This window comes from Ambystoma mexicanum, chromosome 1p, assembly GCF_040938575.1.
Source record: "Ambystoma mexicanum isolate Mex_15411 chromosome 1p, UKY_AmexF1_1, whole genome shotgun sequence".
Classification (NCBI taxonomy): domain Eukaryota; kingdom Metazoa; phylum Chordata; class Amphibia; order Caudata; family Ambystomatidae; genus Ambystoma; species Ambystoma mexicanum.
In genome coordinates, this window is record NC_090921.1 from 1,025,787,777 (window position 1) to 1,025,809,599 (window position 21,823).

Genomic DNA, 21,823 nt, shown 5'->3' on the forward strand with positions numbered 1-21,823 from the left:
ATCGAAGGCTTGGCAAATCAACTCTAGCAAACTCAATACGAGCTTCCACTTCAACCGTCGACTTGTAAACATCTCTTGCAATTCGTGCAAAATACTACAAATTTGGCTTGTGAGGTTCCCGAATTGAGTAAAAGCACATCAGTTCCCAATTAAAAAAATGACCCCCTCCGCAGTCTCCCGCATGTTACTGACCACCATACTAAGGGGGAAAAGTTGAAAGGCGGCACCTCACAGGCAATCTCCTCAGAGTATTCAGCCGCGTTGGGCCTTGACAATATTTTAATATCTTGGATGGTGTATAGTGTTCTCTTATTTCCCTTGAGAAATCAAGATTGTCAAGGGGATTCTGCTGTTTTGCCAGTTCATAGCAAGAGATGGGGATCCAAAACACCTCACAGGAAACCAATGAAGATTGGTGTTGGACAGAAAAATAATGTGGCCACAGCCTCAAAGCAAAAGGCATCTATTTTCAGTGATGAAATATAATATAATTATAAATTGTCTGTTATGTTTTTTTCCAAGTATTTTACTTTCCAAGTATTCAATAAAATGTGCATTTGGCAAAAGTCCTGCGAGCCGGATTTGAACCAGCGACCTAAGGATGCCTGTTTTACCACGCTCTACCAACTGAGCTATCGAAGGCTTGGCAAATCAGTCTCTAGCAAGCTCAATACGAGCTTCCACTTCAACCCTCGACATTCAAACATCTCTTGCAATTCGTGCAAAATACTACAAATTTGGCTTGTGAGGTTCCCGAATTGAGTAAAAGCACATCAGTTCACAAATAAAAAAATGACCCCCTCCGCAGTCTCCCGCATGTTACTGACCACCATACAAAGGAGGAAAAGTTGAAAGTCGGCGCCTCACAGGCCATCTCCTCAGAGTATTCATCAGTGTTCGGCCTTGACAATATTTTAATATCTTGGATGGTGAATAGTGTTCTCCCATTTCCCTTGAGAAATCAAGATTGTCAAGGGGATTCTGCTGTTTTGTCAGTTCATAGCAAGAGATGGGGATCCAAAATACCTCACAGGAAACCAACGAAGATTGGTGTCGGACAGAAAAATAACGTGGCCACAGCCTCAAAGCAAAAGGCATCTATTTTCAGTGATGAAATATAGTATAATTATAAATTGTCTGTTATTTTACTTTCCAAGTATTTTACTTTCCAAGTATTCAATAAAATGTGCATTTGGCAAAAGTCCTTCGAGCCGGATTTGAACCAGCGACCTAAGGATGCCTGTTTTACCACTACAGTCCTCCCCTCTACCAACTGAGTCATCTAAGGCTTGGCAAACCGTTCTCTAGCAAGCTCAATTCGAGCTTCCACTTCAACCGTCGACATCCAAACATCTCTTGCAATTCGTGCAAAATACTACAAATTTGGCTTGTGAGGTTCCCGAATTGAGTAAAAGCACATCAGTTCCCAATTAAAAAAATGACCCCCTCCGCAGTCTCCCGCATGTTACTGACCACCATATTAAGGGGGAAAAGTTGAAAGGCGCGCCTCACAGGCCATCTCCTCAGAGTATTCAGCCGTGTTGGGCCTTGACAATATTTTAATATCTTGGATGGTGTATAGTGTTCTCCCATTTCCCTTGAGAAATCAAGATTGTCAAGGGGATTCTGCTGTTTTGTCAGTTCATAGCAAGAGATGGGGATCCAAAACACCTCACAGGAAACCAACGAAGATTGGTGTCGGACAGAAACATAACGTGGCCACAGCCTCAAAGCAAAAGGCATCTATTTTCAGTGATGAAATATAATATAATTATAAACTGTCTGTTATTTTACTTTCCAAGTATTTTACTTTCCAAGTATTCAATAAAATTTGCATTTGGCAAAAGTCCTTCAATCTGGATTTGAACCAGCGACCTAAGGATGCCTGTTTTACCACTACAGTCCTCGGCTCTACCAACTGAGCTATCGAAGGCTTGGCAAATCGTTTTCTAGCAAACTCAATACGAGCTTCCACTTCAACCGTCGACTTGTAAACATCTCTTGCAATTCGTGCAAAATACTACAAATTTGGCTTGTGACGTTCCCGAATTGAGTAAAAGCACATCAGTTCCCAATTAAAAAAATGACCCCCTCCGCAGTCTCCCGCATTTACTGACCACCATACTAAGGGGGAAAAGTTGAAAGGCGGCGCCTCACAGGCCATCTCCTCAGAGTATTCAGCCGCGTTGGGCCTTGACAATATTTTAATATCTTGGATGGTGTATAGTGTTCTCTTATTTCCCTTGAGAAATCAAGATTGTCAAGGGGATTCTGCTGTTTTGCCAGTTCATATCAAGAGATGGGGATCCAAAACACCTCACAGGAAACCAATGAAGATTTGTGTTGGACAGAAAAATAAGGTGGTCACAGCCTCAAAGCAAAAGGCATCTATTTTCAGTGATGAAATATAATATAATTATAAATTGTCAGTTATTTTACTTTCCAAGTATTTTACTTTCCAAGTATTCAATAAAATGTGCATTTGGCAAAAGTCCTTAGAGCCGGATTTGAACCAGCGACCTAAGGATGCCTGTTTTACCACTACAGTCCTCCGCTCTACCAACTGAGCTATCGAAGGCTTGGCAAATCAGTCTCTAGCAAGCTCAATACGAGCTTCCACTTCAACCCTCGACATTCAAACATCTCTTGCAATTTGTGCAAAATACTACAAATTTGGCTTGTGAGGTTCCCGAATTGAGTAAAAGCACATCAGTTCACAATTAAAAAAATGACCCCCTCTGCAGTCTCCCGTATGTTACTGACCACCATACTAAGGGGGAAAAGTTGAAAGGCGGCACCTCACAGGCCATCTCCTCAGAGTATTCAGCCGCGTTGGGCCTTGACAATATTTTAATATCTTGGATGGTGTATAGTGTTCTCTCATTTTCCTTGAGAAATCAAGATTGTCAAGGGGATTATGCTGTTTTGCCAGTTCATAGCAAGAGATGGGGATCAAAGAAACACCTCACAGGAAACCAAAGAAGATTGGTGTTGGACAGAAAAATAATGTGGCCACAGCCTCAAAGCAAAAGGCATCTATTTTCAGTGATGAAATATAATATAATTATAAATTGTCTGTTATGTTATTTTCCAAGTATTTTACTTTCCAAGTATTCAATAAAATGTGCATTTGGCAAAAGTCCTTCGAGCCGGATTTGAACCAGCGACCTAAGGATGCCTGTTTTACCACTACAGTCCTCCACTCTACCAACTGAGCTATCGAAGGCTTGGCAAATCAGTCTCTAGCAAGCTCAATACGAGCTTCCACTTCAACCCTCGACATTCAAACATCTCTTGCAATTCGTGCAAAATACTACAAATTTGGCTTGTGAGGTTCCCGAATTGAGTAAAAGCACATCAGTTCACAAATAAAAAAATGACCCCCTCCGCAGTCTCCCGCATGTTACTGACCACCATACAAAGGAGGAAAAGTTGAAAGTCGGCGCCTCACAGGCCATCTCCTCAGAGTATTCATCAGTGTTCGGCCTTGACAATATTTTAATATCTTGGATGGTGAATAGTGTTCTCCCATTTCCCTTGAGAAATCAAGATTGTCAAGGGGATTCTGCTGTTTTGTCAGTTCATAGCAAGAGATGGGGATCCAAAATACCTCACAGGAAACCAACGAAGATTGGTGTCGGACAGAAAAATAACGTGGCCACAGCCTCAAAGCAAAAGGCATCTATTTTCAGTGATGAAATATAATATAATTATAAATTGTCTGTTATTTTACTTTCCAAGTATTTTACTTTCCAAGTATTCAATAAAATGTGCATTTGGCAAAAGTCCTTCGAGCCGGATTTGAACCAGCGACCTAAGGATGCCTGTTTTACCACTACAGTCCTCCGCTCTACCAACTGAGCTATCGAAGGCTTGGCAAATCGTTCTCTAGCAAACTCAATACGAGCTTCCACTTCAACCGTCGACTTGTAAACATCTCTTGCAATTCGTGCAAAATACTACAAATTTGGCTTGTGACGTTCCCGAATTGAGTAAAAGCACACCAGTTCCCAATTAAAAAAATGACCCCCTCCGCAGTCTCCCGCATGTTACTGACCACCATACTAAGGGGGAAAAGTTGAAAGGCGGCGCCTCACAGGCCATCTCCTCAGAGTATTCAGCCGTGTTGGGCCTTGACAATATTTTAATATCTTGGATGGTGTATACTGTTCTCTCATTTCCCTTGAGAAATCAAGATTGTCAAGGGGATTCTGCTGTTTTGCCAGTTCATAGCAAGAGATGGGGATCTGAAACACCTCACAGGAAACCAATGAAGATTGGTGTTGGACAGAAACATAACGTGGCCACAGCCTCAAAGCAAAAGGCATCTATTTTCAGTGATGAAATATAGTATAATTATAAATTGTCTGTTATGTTATTTTCCAAGTATTTTACTTTCCAAGTATTCAATAAAATTTGCATTTGGCAAAAGTCCTTCGAGCCGGATTTGAACCAGCGACCTAAGGATGCCTGTTTTACCACTACAGTCCTCCCCTCTACCAACTGAGCTATCGAAGGCTTGGCAAACCGTTTTCTAGCAAGCTCAATTCGAGCTTCCACTTCAACCGTCGACATGCAAACATCTCTTGCAATTCGTGCAAAATACTACAAATTTGGCTTGTGAGGTTCCCGAATTGAGTAAAAGCACATCAGTTCCCAATTAAAAAAATGACCGCCTCCGCAGTCTCCCGCATGTTACTGACCACCATACTAAGGAGGAAAAGTTGAAAGGCGGCGCCTCACAGGCCATCTCCTCAGAGTATTCATCAGTGTTCGGCCTTGACAATATTTTAATATCTTGGATGGTGTATGGTGTTCTCCCATTTCCCTTGAGAAATCAAGATTGTCAAGGGGATTCTGCTGTTTTGTCAGTTCATAGCAAGAGATGGGGATCCAAAACACGTCACAGGAAACCAACGAAGATTGGTGTCGGACAGAAAAATAACGTGGCCACAGCCTCAAAGCAAAAGGCATCTATTTTCAGTGATGAAATATAATATAATTATAAACTGTCTGTTATTTTACTTTCCAAGTATTTTACTTTCCAAGTATTCAATAAAATTTGCATTTGGCAAAAGTCCTTCAATCTGGATTTGAACCAGCGACCTAAGGATGCCTGTTTTACCACTACAGTCCTCCGCTCTACCAACTGAGCTATCGAAGGCTTGGCAAATCAGTCTCTAGCCAGCTCAAGACGAGCTTCCACTTCAACCGTCGACATTCAAACATCTCTTGCAATTCGTGCAAAATACTACAAATTTGGATTATGAGGTTCCCGAATTGAGTAAAAGCACATCAGTTCACAATTAAAAAAATGACCCCCTCCGCAGTCTCCCGCATGTTACTGACCACCATACAAAGGAGGAAAAGTTGAAAGTCGGCGCCTCACAGGCCATCTCCTCAGAGTATTCAGCCGTGTTCGGCCTTGACAATATTTTAATATCTTGGATGGTGTATAGTGTTCTCCCATTTCCCTTGAGAAATCAAGATTGTCAAGGGGATTCTGCTGTTTTGTCAGTTCATAGCAAGAGATGGGGATCCAAAATACCTCACAGGAAACCAACGAAGATTGGTGTCGGACAGAAAAATAATGTGGCCACAGCCTCAAAGCAAAAGGCATCTATTTTCAGTGATGAAATATAATATAATTATAAATTGTCTGTTATTTTACTTTCCAAGTATTTTACTTTCCAAGTATTCAATAAAATGTGCATTTGGCAAAAGTCCTTCGAGCCGGATTTGAACCAGCGACCTAAGGATGCCTGTTTTACCACTACAGTCCTCCCTCTACCAGCTGAGCTATCGAAGGCTTGGCAAATCGTTCTCTAGCAAACTCAATACGAGCTTCCACTTCAACCGTCGACTTGTAAACATCTCTTGCAATTCGTGCAAAATACTACAAATTTGGCTTGTGACGTTCCCGAATTGAGTAAAAGCACATCAGTTCCCAATTAAAAAAATGACCCCCTCCGCAGTCTCCCGCATGTTACTGACCACCATACTAAGGGGGAAAAGTTGAAAGGCGGCGCCTCACAGGCCATCTCCTCAGAGTATTCAGCCGTGTTGGGCCTTGACAATATTTTAATATCTTGGATGGTGTATACTGTTCTCTCATTTCCCTTGAGAAATCAAGATTGTCAAGGGGATTCTGCTGTTTTGCCAGTTCATAGCAAGAGATGGGGATCCGAAACACCTCACAGGAAACCAATGAAGATTGGTGTTGGACAGAAACATAACGTGGCCACAGCCTCAAAGCAAAAGGCATCTATTTTCAGTGATGAAATATAATATAATTATAAATTGTCTGTTATTTTATTTTCCAAGTATTTTACTTTCCAAGTATTCAATAAAATTTGCATTTGGCAAAAGTCCTTCGAGCCGGATTTGAACCAGCGACCTAAAGATGCCTGTTTTACCACTACAGTCCTCCGCTCTACCAACTGAGCTTTCGAAGGCTTGGCAAATCATTCTCTAGCAAACTCAATACGAGCTTCCACTTCAACCGTCGACTTGTAAACATCTCTTGCAATTCGTGCACAATACTACAAATTTGGCTTGTGAGGTTCCCGAATTGAGTAAAAGCACATCAGTTCCCAATTAAAAAAATGACCCCCTCCGCAGTCTCCCGCATGTTACTGACCACCATATTAAGGGGGAAAAGTTGAAAGGCGCGCCTTACAGGCCATCTCCTCAGAGTATTCAGCCGTGTTGGGCCTTGACAATATTTTAATATCTTGGATGGTGTATAGTGTTCTCCCATTTCCCTTGAGAAATCTAGATTGTCAAGGGGATTCGGCTGTTTTGTCAGTTCATAGCAAGAGATGGGGATCCAAAACACCTCACAGGAAACCAACGAAGATTGGTGTCGGACAGAAACATAACGTGGCCACAGCCTCAAAGCAAAAGGCATCTATTTTCAGTGATGAAATATAATATAATTATAAATTGTCTGTTATTTTATTTTCCAAGCATTTTACTTTCCAAGTATTCAATAAAATTTGCATTTGGCAAAAGTCCTTCAATCTGGATTTGAACCAGCGACCTAAGGATGCCTGTTTTACCACTACAGTCCTCTGCTCTACCAACTGAGCTATCGAAGGCTTGGCAAATCAGTCTCTAGCAAGCTCAATACAAGCTTCCACTTCAACCGTCGACATTCAAACAACTCTTGCAATTCGTGCAAAATACTACAAATTTGGCTTGTGAGGTTCCCGAATTGAGTAAAAGCACATCAGTTCACAATTAAAAAAATGACCCCCGCCGCAGTCTCCCGCATGTTACTGACCACCATACTAAGGGGGAAAAGTTGAAAGGCGGCACCTCACAGGCCATCTCCTCAGAGTATTCAGCCGCGTTGGGCCTTGACAATATTTTAATATCTTGGATGGTGTATAGTGTTCTCTCATTTTCCTTGAGAAATCAAGATTGTCAAGGGGATTATGCTGTTTTGCCAGTTCATAGCAAGAGATGGGGATCAAAGAAACACCTCACAGGAAACCAAAGAAGATTGGTGTTGGACAGAAAAATAATGTGGCCACAGCCTCAAAGCAAAAGGCATCTATTTTCAGTGATGAAATATAATATAATTATAAATTGTCTGTTATGTTATTTTCCAAGTATTTTACTTTCCAAGTATTCAATAAAATTTGCATTTGGCAAAAGTCCTTCGAGCCGGATTTGAACCAGCGACCTAAGGATGCCTGTTTTACCACTACAGTCCTCCCCTCTACCAACTGAGCTATCAAAGGCTTGGCAAACCGTTCTCTAGCAAGCTCAATTCGAGCTTCCACTTCAACCCTCGACATTCAAACATCTCTTGCAATTCGTGCAAAATACTACAAATTTGGCTTGTGAGGTTCCCGAATTGAGTAAAAGCACATCAGTTCACAAATAAAAAAATGACCCCCTCCGCAGTCTCCCGCATGTTACTGACCACCATACAAAGGAGGAAAAGTTGAAAGTCGGCGCCTCACAGGCCATCTCCTCAGAGTATTCATCAGTGTTCGGCCTTGACAATATTTTAATATCTTGGATGGTGAATAGTGTTCTCCCATTTCCCTTGAGAAATCAAGATTGTCAAGGGGATTCTGCTGTTTTGTCAGTTCATAGCAAGAGATGGGGATCCAAAATACCTCACAGGAAACCAACGAAGATTGGTGTCGGACAGAAAAATAACGTGGCCACAGCCTCAAAGCAAAAGGCATCTATTTTCAGTGATGAAATATAATATAATTATAAATTGTCTGTTATTTTACTTTCCAAGTATTTTACTTTCCAAGTATTCAATAAAATGTGCATTTGGCAAAAGTCCTTCGAGCCGGATTTGAACCAGCGACCTAAGGATGCCTGTTTTACCACTACAGTCCTCCGCTCTACCAACTGAGCTATCGAAGGCTTGGCAAATCGTTCTCTAGCAAACTCAATACGAGCTTCCACTTCAACCGTCGACTTGTAAACATCTCTTGCAATTCGTGCAAAATACTACAAATTTGGCTTGTGACGTTCCCGAATTGAGTAAAAGCACATCAGTTCCCAATTAAAAAAATGACCCCCTCCGCAGTCTCCCGCATGTTACTGACCACCATACTAAGGGGGAAAAGTTGAAAGGCGGCGCCTCACAGGCCATCTCCTCAGAGTATTCAGCCGTGTTGGGCCTTGACAATATTTTAATATCTTGGATGGTGTATACTGTTCTCTCATTTCCCTTGAGAAATCAAGATTGTCAAGGGGATTCTGCTGTTTTGCCAGTTCATAGCAAGAGATGGGGATCTGAAACACCTCACAGGAAACCAATGAAGATTGGTGTTGGACAGAAACATAACGTGGCCACAGCCTCAAAGCAAAAGGCATCTATTTTCAGTGATGAAATATAGTATAATTATAAATTGTCTGTTATGTTATTTTCCAAGTATTTTACTTTCCAAGTATTCAATAAAATTTGCATTTGGCAAAAGTCCTTCGAGCCGGATTTGAACCAGCGACCTAAGGATGCCTGTTTTACCACTACAGTCCTCCCCTCTACCAACTGAGCTATCGAAGGCTTGGCAAACCGTTTTCTAGCAAGCTCAATTCGAGCTTCCACTTCAACCGTCGACATGCAAACATCTCTTGCAATTCGTGCAAAATACTACAAATTTGGCTTGTGAGGTTCCCGAATTGAGTAAAAGCACATCAGTTCCCAATTAAAAAAATGACCGCCTCCGCAGTCTCCCGCATGTTACTGACCACCATACTAAGGAGGAAAAGTTGAAAGGCGGCGCCTCACAGGCCATCTCCTCAGAGTATTCATCAGTGTTCGGCCTTGACAATATTTTAATATCTTGGATGGTGTATGGTGTTCTCCCATTTCCCTTGAGAAATCAAGATTGTCAAGGGGATTCTGCTGTTTTGTCAGTTCATAGCAAGAGATGGGGATCCAAAACACGTCACAGGAAACCAACGAAGATTGGTGTCGGACAGAAAAATAACGTGGCCACAGCCTCAAAGCAAAAGGCATCTATTTTCAGTGATGAAATATAATATAATTATAAACTGTCTGTTATTTTACTTTCCAAGTATTTTACTTTCCAAGTATTCAATAAAATTTGCATTTGGCAAAAGTCCTTCAATCTGGATTTGAACCAGCGACCTAAGGATGCCTGTTTTACCACTACAGTCCTCCCTCTACCAGCTGAGCTATCGAAGGCTTGGCAAATCGTTCTCTAGCAAACTCAATACGAGCTTCCACTTCAACCGTCGACTTGTAAACATCTCTTGCAATTCGTGCAAAATACTACAAATTTGGCTTGTGACGTTCCCGAATTGAGTAAAAGCACATCAGTTCCCAATTAAAAAAATGACCCCCTCCGCAGTCTCCCGCATGTTACTGACCACCATACTAAGGGGGAAAAGTTGAAAGGCGGCGCCTCACAGGCCATCTCCTCAGAGTATTCAGCCGTGTTGGGCCTTGACAATATTTTAATATCTTGGATGGTGTATACTGTTCTCTCATTTCCCTTGAGAAATCAAGATTGTCAAGGGGATTCTGCTGTTTTGCCAGTTCATAGCAAGAGATGGGGATCCGAAACACCTCACAGGAAACCAATGAAGATTGGTGTTGGACAGAAACATAACGTGGCCACAGCCTCAAAGCAAAAGGCATCTATTTTCAGTGATGAAATATAATATAATTATAAATTGTCTGTTATTTTATTTTCCAAGTATTTTACTTTCCAAGTATTCAATAAAATTTGCATTTGGCAAAAGTCCTTCGAGCCGGATTTGAACCAGCGACCTAAGGATGCCTGTTTTACCACTACAGTCCTCCGCTCTACCAACTGAGCTTTCGAAGGCTTGGCAAATCATTCTCTAGCAAACTCAATACGAGCTTCCACTTCAACCGTCGACTTGTAAACATCTCTTGCAATTCGTGCACAATACTACAAATTTGGCTTGTGAGGTTCCCGAATTGAGTAAAAGCACATCAGTTCCCAATTAAAAAAATGACCCCCTCCGCAGTCTCCCGCATGTTACTGACCACCATATTAAGGGGGAAAAGTTGAAAGGCGCGCCTTACAGGCCATCTCCTCAGAGTATTCAGCCGTGTTGGGCCTTGACAATATTTTAATATCTTGGATGGTGTATAGTGTTCTCCCATTTCCCTTGAGAAATCTAGATTGTCAAGGGGATTCGGCTGTTTTGTCAGTTCATAGCAAGAGATGGGGATCCAAAACACCTCACAGGAAACCAACGAAGATTGGTGTCGGACAGAAACATAACGTGGCCACAGCCTCAAAGCAAAAGGCATCTATTTTCAGTGATGAAATATAATATAATTATAAATTGTCTGTTATTTTATTTTCCAAGCATTTTACTTTCCAAGTATTCAATAAAATTTGCATTTGGCAAAAGTCCTTCAATCTGGATTTGAACCAGCGACCTAAGGATGCCTGTTTTACCACTACAGTCCTCTGCTCTACCAACTGAGCTATCGAAGGCTTGGCAAATCAGTCTCTAGCAAGCTCAATACAAGCTTCCACTTCAACCGTCGACATTCAAACAACTCTTGCAATTCGTGCAAAATACTACAAATTTGGCTTGTGAGGTTCCCGAATTGAGTAAAAGCACATCAGTTCACAATTAAAAAAATGACCCCCGCCGCAGTCTCCCGCATGTTACTGACCACCATACTAAGGGGGAAAAGTTGAAAGGCTGCACCTCACAGGCCATCTCCTCAGAGTATTCAGCCGCGTTGGGCCTTGACAATATTTTAATATCTTGGATGGTGTATAGTGTTCTCTCATTTTCCTTGAGAAATCAAGATTGTCAAGGGGATTATGCTGTTTTGCCAGTTCATAGCAAGAGATGGGGATCAAAGAAACACCTCACAGGAAACCAAAGAAGATTGGTGTTGGACAGAAAAATAATGTGGCCACAGCCTCAAAGCAAAAGGCATCTATTTTCAGTGATGAAATATAATATAATTATAAATTGTCTGTTATGTTATTTTCCAAGTATTTTACTTTCCAAGTATTCAATAAAATTTGCATTTGGCAAAAGTCCTTCGAGCCGGATTTGAACCAGCGACCTAAGGATGCCTGTTTTACCACTACAGTCCTCCCCTCTACCAACTGAGCTATCAAAGGCTTGGCAAACCGTTCTCTAGCAAGCTCAATTCGAGCTTCCACTTCAACCGTCGACATGCAAACATCTCTTGCAATTCGTGCAAAATACTACAAATTTGGCTTGTGAGGTTCCCGAATTGAGTAAAAGCACATCAGTTCCCAATTAAAAAAATGACCCCCTCCGCAGTCTCCCGCATGTTACTGACCACCATACTAAGGGGGAAAAGTTGAAAGGCGGCACCTCACAGGCCATCTCCTCAGAGTATTCAGCCGCGTTGGGCCTTGACAATATTTTAATATCTTGGATGGTGTATAGTGTTCTCTCATTACCCTTGAGAAATCAAGATTGTCAAGGGGATTCTGCTGTTTTGCCAGTTCATAGCAAGAGATGGGGATCCAAAACACCTCACAGGAAACCAATGAAGATTTGTGTTGGACAGAAAAATAAGGTGGTCACAGCCTCAAAGCAAAAGGCATCTATTTTCAGTGATGAAATATAATATAATTATAAATTGTCTGTTATGTTATTTTCCAAGTATTTTACTTTCCAAGTATTCAATAAAATGTGCATTTGGCAAAAGTCCTGCGAGCCGGATTTGAACCAGCAACCTAAGGATGCCTGTTTTACCACGCTCTACCAACTGAGCTATCGAAGGCTTGGCAAATCAGTCTCTAGCAAGCTCAATACGAGCTTCCACTTCAACCCTCGACATTCAAACATCTCTTGCAATTCGTGCAAAATACTACAAATTTGGCTTGTGAGGTTCCCGAATTGAGTAAAAGCACATCAGTTCACAATTAAAAAAATGACCCCCTCCGCAGTCTCCCGCATGTTACTGACCACCATACAAAGGAGGAAAAGTTGAAAGTCGGCGCCTCACAGGCCATCTCCTCAGAGTATTCATCAGTGTTCGGCCTTGACAATATTTTAATATCTTGGATGGTGTATAGTGTTCTCCCATTTCCCTTGAGAAATCAAGATTGTCAAGGGGATTCTGCTGTTTTGTCAGTTCATAGCAAGAGATGGGGATCCAAAATACCTCACAGGAAACCAACGAAGATTGGTGTCGGACAGAAAAATAACGTGGCCACAGCCTCAAAGCAAAAGGCATCTATTTTCAGTGATGAAATATAATATAATTATAAATAGTCTGTTATTTTACTTTCCAAGTATTTTACTTTCCAAGTATTCAATAAAATGTGCATTTGGCAAAAGTCCTTCGAACCGGATTTGAACCAGCGACCTAAGGATGCCTGTTTTACCACTACAGTCCTCCCCTCTACCAACTGAGTCATCTAAGGCTTGGCAAACCGTTCTCTAGCAAGCTCAATTCGAGCTTCCACTTCAACCGTCGACATCCAAACATCTCTTGCAATTCGTGCAAAATACTACAAATTTGGCTTGTGAGGTTCCCGAATTGAGTAAAAGCACATCAGTTCCCAATTAAAAAAATGACCCCCTCCGCAGTCTCCCGCATGTTACTGACCACCATATTAAGGGGGAAAAGTTGAAAGGCGCGCCTCACAGGCCATCTCCTCAGAGTATTCAGCCGTGTTGGGCCTTGACAATATTTTAATATCTTGGATGGTGTATAGTGTTCTCCCATTTCCCTTGAGAAATCAAGATTGTCAAGGGGATTCTGCTGTTTTGTCAGTTCATAGCAAGAGATGGGGATCCAAAACACCTCACAGGAAACCAACGAAGATTGGTGTCGGACAGAAACATAACGTGGCCACAGCCTCAAAGCAAAAGGCATCTATTTTCAGTGATGAAATATAATATAATTATAAACTGTCTGTTATTTTACTTTCCAAGTATTTTACTTTCCAAGTATTCAATAAAATTTGCATTTGGCAAAAGTCCTTCAATCTGGATTTGAACCAGCGACCTAAGGATGCCTGTTTTACCACTACAGTCCTCGGCTCTACCAACTGAGCTATCGAAGGCTTGGCAAATCGTTTTCTAGCAAACTCAATACGAGCTTCCACTTCAACCGTCGACTTGTAAACATCTCTTGCAATTCGTGCAAAATACTACAAATTTGGCTTGTGACGTTCCCGAATTGAGTAAAAGCACATCAGTTCCCAATTAAAAAAATGACCCCCTCCGCAGTCTCCCGCATTTACTGACCACCATACTAAGGGGGAAAAGTTGAAAGGCGGCGCCTCACAGGCCATCTCCTCAGAGTATTCAGCCGCGTTGGGCCTTGACAATATTTTAATATCTTGGATGGTGTATAGTGTTCTCTTATTTCCCTTGAGAAATCAAGATTGTCAAGGGGATTCTGCTGTTTTGCCAGTTCATATCAAGAGATGGGGATCCAAAACACCTCACAGGAAACCAATGAAGATTTGTGTTGGACAGAAAAATAAGGTGGTCACAGCCTCAAAGCAAAAGGCATCTATTTTCAGTGATGAAATATAATATAATTATAAATTGTCAGTTATTTTACTTTCCAAGTATTTTACTTTCCAAGTATTCAATAAAATGTGCATTTGGCAAAAGTCCTTAGAGCCGGATTTGAACCAGCGACCTAAGGATGCCTGTTTTACCACTACAGTCCTCCGCTCTACCAACTGAGCTATCGAAGGCTTGGCAAATCAGTCTCTAGCAAGCTCAATACGAGCTTCCACTTCAACCCTCGACATTCAAACATCTCTTGCAATTTGTGCAAAATACTACAAATTTGGCTTGTGAGGTTCCCGAATTGAGTAAAAGCACATCAGTTCACAATTAAAAAAATGACCCCCTCTGCAGTCTCCCGTATGTTACTGACCACCATACTAAGGGGGAAAAGTTGAAAGGCGGCACCTCACAGGCCATCTCCTCAGAGTATTCAGCCGCGTTGGGCCTTGACAATATTTTAATATCTTGGATGGTGTATAGTGTTCTCTCATTTTCCTTGAGAAATCAAGATTGTCAAGGGGATTATGCTGTTTTGCCAGTTCATAGCAAGAGATGGGGATCAAAGAAACACCTCACAGGAAACCAAAGAAGATTGGTGTTGGACAGAAAAATAATGTGGCCACAGCCTCAAAGCAAAAGGCATCTATTTTCAGTGATGAAATATAATATAATTATAAATTGTCTGTTATGTTATTTTCCAAGTATTTTACTTTCCAAGTATTCAATAAAATGTGCATTTGGCAAAAGTCCTTCGAGCCGGATTTGAACCAGCGACCTAAGGATGCCTGTTTTACCACTACAGTCCTCCACTCTACCAACTGAGCTATCGAAGGCTTGGCAAATCAGTCTCTAGCAAGCTCAATACGAGCTTCCACTTCAACCCTCGACATTCAAACATCTCTTGCAATTCGTGCAAAATACTACAAATTTGGCTTGTGAGGTTCCCGAATTGAGTAAAAGCACATCAGTTCACAAATAAAAAAATGACCCCCTCCGCAGTCTCCCGCATGTTACTGACCACCATACAAAGGAGGAAAAGTTGAAAGTCGGCGCCTCACAGGCCATCTCCTCAGAGTATTCATCAGTGTTCGGCCTTGACAATATTTTAATATCTTGGATGGTGAATAGTGTTCTCCCATTTCCCTTGAGAAATCAAGATTGTCAAGGGGATTCTGCTGTTTTGTCAGTTCATAGCAAGAGATGGGGATCCAAAATACCTCACAGGAAACCAACGAAGATTGGTGTCGGACAGAAAAATAACGTGGCCACAGCCTCAAAGCAAAAGGCATCTATTTTCAGTGATGAAATATAATATAATTATAAATTGTCTGTTATTTTACTTTCCAAGTATTTTACTTTCCAAGTATTCAATAAAATGTGCATTTGGCAAAAGTCCTTCGAGCCGGATTTGAACCAGCGACCTAAGGATGCCTGTTTTACCACTACAGTCCTCCGCTCTACCAACTGAGCTATCGAAGGCTTGGCAAATCGTTCTCTAGCAAACTCAATACGAGCTTCCACTTCAACCGTCGACTTGTAAACATCTCTTGCAATTCGTGCAAAATACTACAAATTTGGCTTGTGACGTTCCCGAATTGAGTAAAAGCACACCAGTTCCCAATTAAAAAAATGACCCCCTCCGCAGTCTCCCGCATGTTACTGACCACCATACTAAGGGGGAAAAGTTGAAAGGCGGCGCCTCACAGGCCATCTCCTCAGAGTATTCAGCCGTGTTGGGCCTTGACAATATTTTAATATCTTGGATGGTGTATACTGTTCTCTCATTTCCCTTGAGAAATCAAGATTGTCAAGGGGATTCTGCTGTTTTGCCAGTTCATAGCAAGAGATGGGGATCTGAAACACCTCACAGGAAACCAATGAAGATTGGTGTTGGACAGAAACATAACGTGGCCACAGCCTCAAAGCAAAAGGCATCTATTTTCAGTGATGAAATATAGTATAATTATAAATTGTCTGTTATGTTATTTTCCAAGTATTTTACTTTCCAAGTATTCAATAAAATTTGCATTTGGCAAAAGTCCTTCGAGCCGGATTTGAACCAGCGACCTAAGGATGCCTGTTTTACCACTACAGTCCTCCCCTCTACCAACTGAGCTATCGAAGGCTTGGCAAACCGTTTTCTAGCAAGCTCAATTCGAGCTTCCACTTCAACCGTCGACATGCAAACATCTCTTGCAATTCGTGCAAAATACTACAAATTTGGCTTGTGAGGTTCCCGAATTGAGTAAAAGCACATCAGTTCCCAATTAAAAAAATGACCGCCTCCGCAGTCTCCCGCATGTTACTGACCACCATACTAAGGAGGAAAAGTTGAAAGGCGGCGCCTCACAGGCCATCTCCTCAGAGTATTCATCAGTGTTCGGCCTTGACAATATTTTAATATCTTGGATGGTGTATGGTGTTCTCCCATTTCCCTTGAGAAATCAAGATTGTCAAGGGGATTCTGCTGTTTTGTCAGTTCATAGCAAGAGATGGGGATCCAAAACACGTCACAGGAAACCAACGAAGATTGGTGTCGGACAGAAAAATAACGTGGCCACAGCCTCAAAGCAAAAGGCATCTATTTTCAGTGATGAAATATAATATAATTATAAACTGTCTGTTATTTTACTTTCCAAGTATTTTACTTTCCAAGTATTCAATAAAATTTGCATTTGGCAAAAGTCCTTCAATCTGGATTTGAACCAGCGACCTAAGGATGCCTGTTTTACCACTACAGTCCTCCGCTCTACCAACTGAGCTATCGAAGGCTTGGCAAATCAGTCTCTAGCAAGCTCAATACGAGCTTCCACTTCAACCGTCGACATTCAAACATCTCTTGCAATTCGTGCAAAATACTACAAATTTGGATTATGAGGTTCCCGAATTGAGTAAAAGCACATCAGTTCACAATTAAAAAAATGACCCCCTCCGCAGTCTCCCGCATGTTACTGACCACCATACAAAGGAGGAAAAGTTGAAAGTCGGCGCCTCACAGGCCATCTCCTCAGAGTATTCAGCCGTGTTCGGCCTTGACAATATTTTAATATCTTGGATGGTGTATAGTGTTCTCCCATTTCCCTTGAGAAATCAAGATTGTCAAGGGGATTCTGCTGTTTTGTCAGTTCATAGCAAGAGATGGGGATCCAAAATACCTCACAGGAAACCAACGAAGATTGGTGTCGGACAGAAAAATAATGTGGCCACAGCCTCAAAGCAAAAGGCATCTATTTTCAGTGATGAAATATAATATAATTATAAATTGTCTGTTATTTTACTTTCCAAGTATTTTACTTTCCAAGTATTCAATAAAATGTGCATTTGGCAAAAGTCCTTCGAGCCGGATTTGAACCAGCGACCTAAGGATGCCTGTTTTACCACTACAGTCCTCCCTCTACCAGCTGAGCTATCGAAGGCTTGGCAAATCGTTCTCTAGCAAACTCAATACGAGCTTCCACTTCAACCGTCGACTTGTAAACATCTCTTGCAATTCGTGCAAAATACTACAAATTTGGCTTGTGACGTTCCCGAATTGAGTAAAAGCACATCAGTTCCCAATTAAAAAAATGACCCCCTCCGCAGTCTCCCGCATGTTACTGACCACCATACTAAGGGGGAAAAGTTGAAAGGCGGCGCCTCACAGGCCATCTCCTCAGAGTATTCAGCCGTGTTGGGCCTTGACAATATTTTAATATCTTGGATGGTGTATACTGTTCTCTCATTTCCCTTGAGAAATCAAGATTGTCAAGGGGATTCTGCTGTTTTGCCAGTTCATAGCAAGAGATGGGGATCCGAAACACCTCACAGGAAACCAATGAAGATTGGTGTTGGACAGAAACATAACGTGGCCACAGCCTCAAAGCAAAAGGCATCTATTTTCAGTGATGAAATATAATATAATTATAAATTGTCTGTTATTTTATTTTCCAAGTATTTTACTTTCCAAGTATTCAATAAAATTTGCATTTGGCAAAAGTCCTTCGAGCCGGATTTGAACCAGCGACCTAAAGATGCCTGTTTTACCACTACAGTCCTCCGCTCTACCAACTGAGCTTTCGAAGGCTTGGCAAATCATTCTCTAGCAAACTCAATACGAGCTTCCACTTCAACCGTCGACTTGTAAACATCTCTTGCAATTCGTGCACAATACTACAAATTTGGCTTGTGAGGTTCCCGAATTGAGTAAAAGCACATCAGTTCCCAATTAAAAAAATGACCCCCTCCGCAGTCTCCCGCATGTTACTGACCACCATATTAAGGGGGAAAAGTTGAAAGGCGCGCCTTACAGGCCATCTCCTCAGAGTATTCAGCCGTGTTGGGCCTTGACAATATTTTAATATCTTGGATGGTGTATAGTGTTCTCCCATTTCCCTTGAGAAATCTAGATTGTCAAGGGGATTCGGCTGTTTTGTCAGTTCATAGCAAGAGATGGGGATCCAAAACACCTCACAGGAAACCAACGAAGATTGGTGTCGGACAGAAACATAACGTGGCCACAGCCTCAAAGCAAAAGGCATCTATTTTCAGTGATGAAATATAATATAATTATAAATTGTCTGTTATTTTATTTTCCAAGCATTTTACTTTCCAAGTATTCAATAAAATTTGCATTTGGCAAAAGTCCTTCAATCTGGATTTGAACCAGCGACCTAAGGATGCCTGTTTTACCACTACAGTCCTCTGCTCTACCAACTGAGCTATCGAAGGCTTGGCAAATCAGTCTCTAGCAAGCTCAATACAAGCTTCCACTTCAACCGTCGACATTCAAACAACTCTTGCAATTCGTGCAAAATACTACAAATTTGGCTTGTGAGGTTCCCGAATTGAGTAAAAGCACATCAGTTCACAATTAAAAAAATGACCCCCGCCGCAGTCTCCCGCATGTTACTGACCACCATACTAAGGGGGAAAAGTTGAAAGGCGGCACCTCACAGGCCATCTCCTCAGAGTATTCAGCCGCGTTGGGCCTTGACAATATTTTAATATCTTGGATGGTGTATAGTGTTCTCTCATTTTCCTTGAGAAATCAAGATTGTCAAGGGGATTATGCTGTTTTGCCAGTTCATAGCAAGAGATGGGGATCAAAGAAACACCTCACAGGAAACCAAAGAAGATTGGTGTTGGACAGAAAAATAATGTGGCCACAGCCTCAAAGCAAAAGGCATCTATTTTCAGTGATGAAATATAATATAATTATAAATTGTCTGTTATGTTATTTTCCAAGTATTTTACTTTCCAAGTATTCAATAAAATTTGCATTTGGCAAAAGTCCTTCGAGCCGGATTTGAACCAGCGACCTAAGGATGCCTGTTTTACCACTACAGTCCTCCCCTCTACCAACTGAGCTATCAAAGGCTTGGCAAACCGTTCTCTAGCAAGCTCAATTCGAGCTTCCACTTCAACCCTCGACATTCAAACATCTCTTGCAATTCGTGCAAAATACTACAAATTTGGCTTGTGAGGTTCCCGAATTGAGTAAAAGCACATCAGTTCACAAATAAAAAAATGACCCCCTCCGCAGTCTCCCGCATGTTACTGACCACCATACAAAGGAGGAAAAGTTGAAAGTCGGCGCCTCACAGGCCATCTCCTCAGAGTATTCATCAGTGTTCGGCCTTGACAATATTTTAATATCTTGGATGGTGAATAGTGTTCTCCCATTTCCCTTGAGAAATCAAGATTGTCAAGGGGATTCTGCTGTTTTGTCAGTTCATAGCAAGAGATGGGGATCCAAAATACCTCACAGGAAACCAACGAAGATTGGTGTCGGACAGAAAAATAACGTGGCCACAGCCTCAAAGCAAAAGGCATCTATTTTCAGTGATGAAATATAATATAATTATAAATTGTCTGTTATTTTACTTTCCAAGTATTTTACTTTCCAAGTATTCAATAAAATGTGCATTTGGCAAAAGTCCTTCGAGCCGGATTTGAACCAGCGACCTAAGGATGCCTGTTTTACCACTACAGTCCTCCGCTCTACCAACTGAGCTATCGAAGGCTTGGCAAATCGTTCTCTAGCAAACTCAATACGAGCTTCCACTTCAACCGTCGACTTGTAAACATCTCTTGCAATTCGTGCAAAATACTACAAATTTGGCTTGTGACGTTCCCGAATTGAGTAAAAGCACATCAGTTCCCAATTAAAAAAATGACCCCCTCCGCAGTCTCCCGCATGTTACTGACCACCATACTAAGGGGGAAAAGTTGAAAGGCGGCGCCTCACAGGCCATCTCCTCAGAGTATTCAGCCGTGTTGGGCCTTGACAATATTTTAATATCTTGGATGGTGTATACTGTTCTCTCATTTCCCTTGAGAAATCAAGATTGTCAAGGGGATTCTGCTGTTTTGCCAGTTCATAGCAAGAGATGGGGATCTGAAACACCTCACAGGAAACCAATGAAGATTGGTGTTGGACAGAAACATAACGTGGCCACAGCCTCAAAGCAAAAGGCATCTATTTTCAGTGATGAAATATAGTATAATTATAAATTGTCTGTTATGTTATTTTCCAAGTATTTTACTTTCCAAGTATTCAATAAAATTTGCATTTGGCAAAAGTCCTTCGAGCCGGATTTGAACCAGCGACCTAAGGATGCCTGTTTTACCACTACAGTCCTCCCCTCTACCAACTGAGCTATCGAAGGCTTGGCAAACCGTTTTCTAGCAAGCTCAATTCGAGCTTCCACTTCAACCGTCGACATGCAAACATCTCTTGCAATTCGTGCAAAATACTACAAATTTGGCTTGTGAGGTTCCCGAATTGAGTAAAAGCACATCAGTTCCCAATTAAAAAAATGACCGCCTCCGCAGTCTCCCGCATGTTACTGACCACCATACTAAGGAGGAAAAGTTGAAAGGCGGCGCCTCACAGGCCATCTCCTCAGAGTATTCATCAGTGTTCGGCCTTGACAATATTTTAATATCTTGGATGGTGTATGGTGTTCTCCCATTTCCCTTGAGAAATCAAGATTGTCAAGGGGATTCTGCTGTTTTGTCAGTTCATAGCAAGAGATGGGGATCCAAAACACGTCACAGGAAACCAACGAAGATTGGTGTCGGACAGAAAAATAACGTGGCCACAGCCTCAAAGCAAAAGGCATCTATTTTCAGTGATGAAATATAATATAATTATAAACTGTCTGTTATTTTACTTTCCAAGTATTTTACTTTCCAAGTATTCAATAAAATTTGCATTTGGCAAAAGTCCTTCAATCTGGATTTGAACCAGCGACCTAAGGATGCCTGTTTTACCACTACAGTCCTCCGCTCTACCAACTGAGCTATCGAAGGCTTGGCAAATCAGTCTCTAGCAAGCTCAATACGAGCTTCCACTTCAACCGTCGACATTCAAACATCTCTTGCAATTCGTGCAAAATACTACAAATTTGGATTATGAGGTTCCCGAATTGAGTAAAAGCACATCAGTTCACAATTAAAAAAATGACCCCCTCCGCAGTCTCCCGCATGTTACTGACCACCATACAAAGGAGGAAAAGTTGAAAGTCGGCGCCTCACAGGCCATCTCCTCAGAGTATTCAGCCGTGTTCGGCCTTGACAATATTTTAATATCTTGGATGGTGTATAGTGTTCTCCCATTTCCCTTGAGAAATCAAGATTGTCAAGGGGATTCTGCTGTTTTGTCAGTTCATAGCAAGAGATGGGGATCCAAAATACCTCACAGGAAACCAACGAAGATTGGTGTCGGACAGAAAAATAATGTGGCCACAGCCTCAAAGCAAAAGGCATCTATTTTCAGTGATGAAATATAATATAATTATAAATTGTCTGTTATTTTACTTTCCAAGTATTT

At 41.5% G+C, this 21,823-nt stretch overlaps 6 non-coding genes across 6 annotated transcripts; all 6 read right to left on the bottom strand.

Moving 5' to 3' along the window:
* Nucleotides 1-3,140: 3,140 nt before the first annotated feature.
* Nucleotides 3,141-3,226, bottom strand: TRNAY-GUA (transfer RNA tyrosine (anticodon GUA)). Its single transcript is given in 2 exon segments — nucleotides 3,141-3,176; nucleotides 3,190-3,226. It is a non-coding gene; the product is annotated as a tRNA-Tyr (tRNA).
* A 560-nt stretch (nucleotides 3,227-3,786) lies between these two features.
* On the bottom strand, nucleotides 3,787-3,872 carry TRNAY-GUA (transfer RNA tyrosine (anticodon GUA)). The gene is given in 2 exon segments: nucleotides 3,787-3,822; nucleotides 3,836-3,872. It is a non-coding gene; the product is annotated as a tRNA-Tyr (tRNA).
* A 4,436-nt stretch (nucleotides 3,873-8,308) lies between these two features.
* Nucleotides 8,309-8,394, bottom strand: TRNAY-GUA (transfer RNA tyrosine (anticodon GUA)). The gene is given in 2 exon segments: nucleotides 8,309-8,344; nucleotides 8,358-8,394. It is a non-coding gene; the product is annotated as a tRNA-Tyr (tRNA).
* A 6,363-nt stretch (nucleotides 8,395-14,757) lies between these two features.
* TRNAY-GUA (transfer RNA tyrosine (anticodon GUA)) lies at nucleotides 14,758-14,843 on the bottom strand. The gene is given in 2 exon segments: nucleotides 14,758-14,793; nucleotides 14,807-14,843. It is a non-coding gene; the product is annotated as a tRNA-Tyr (tRNA).
* Nucleotides 14,844-15,403: 560 nt separating this feature from the next.
* Nucleotides 15,404-15,489, bottom strand: TRNAY-GUA (transfer RNA tyrosine (anticodon GUA)). Its single transcript is given in 2 exon segments — nucleotides 15,404-15,439; nucleotides 15,453-15,489. It is a non-coding gene; the product is annotated as a tRNA-Tyr (tRNA).
* Nucleotides 15,490-19,925: 4,436 nt separating this feature from the next.
* On the bottom strand, nucleotides 19,926-20,011 carry TRNAY-GUA (transfer RNA tyrosine (anticodon GUA)). The gene is given in 2 exon segments: nucleotides 19,926-19,961; nucleotides 19,975-20,011. It is a non-coding gene; the product is annotated as a tRNA-Tyr (tRNA).
* Nucleotides 20,012-21,823: the final 1,812 nt, after the last annotated feature.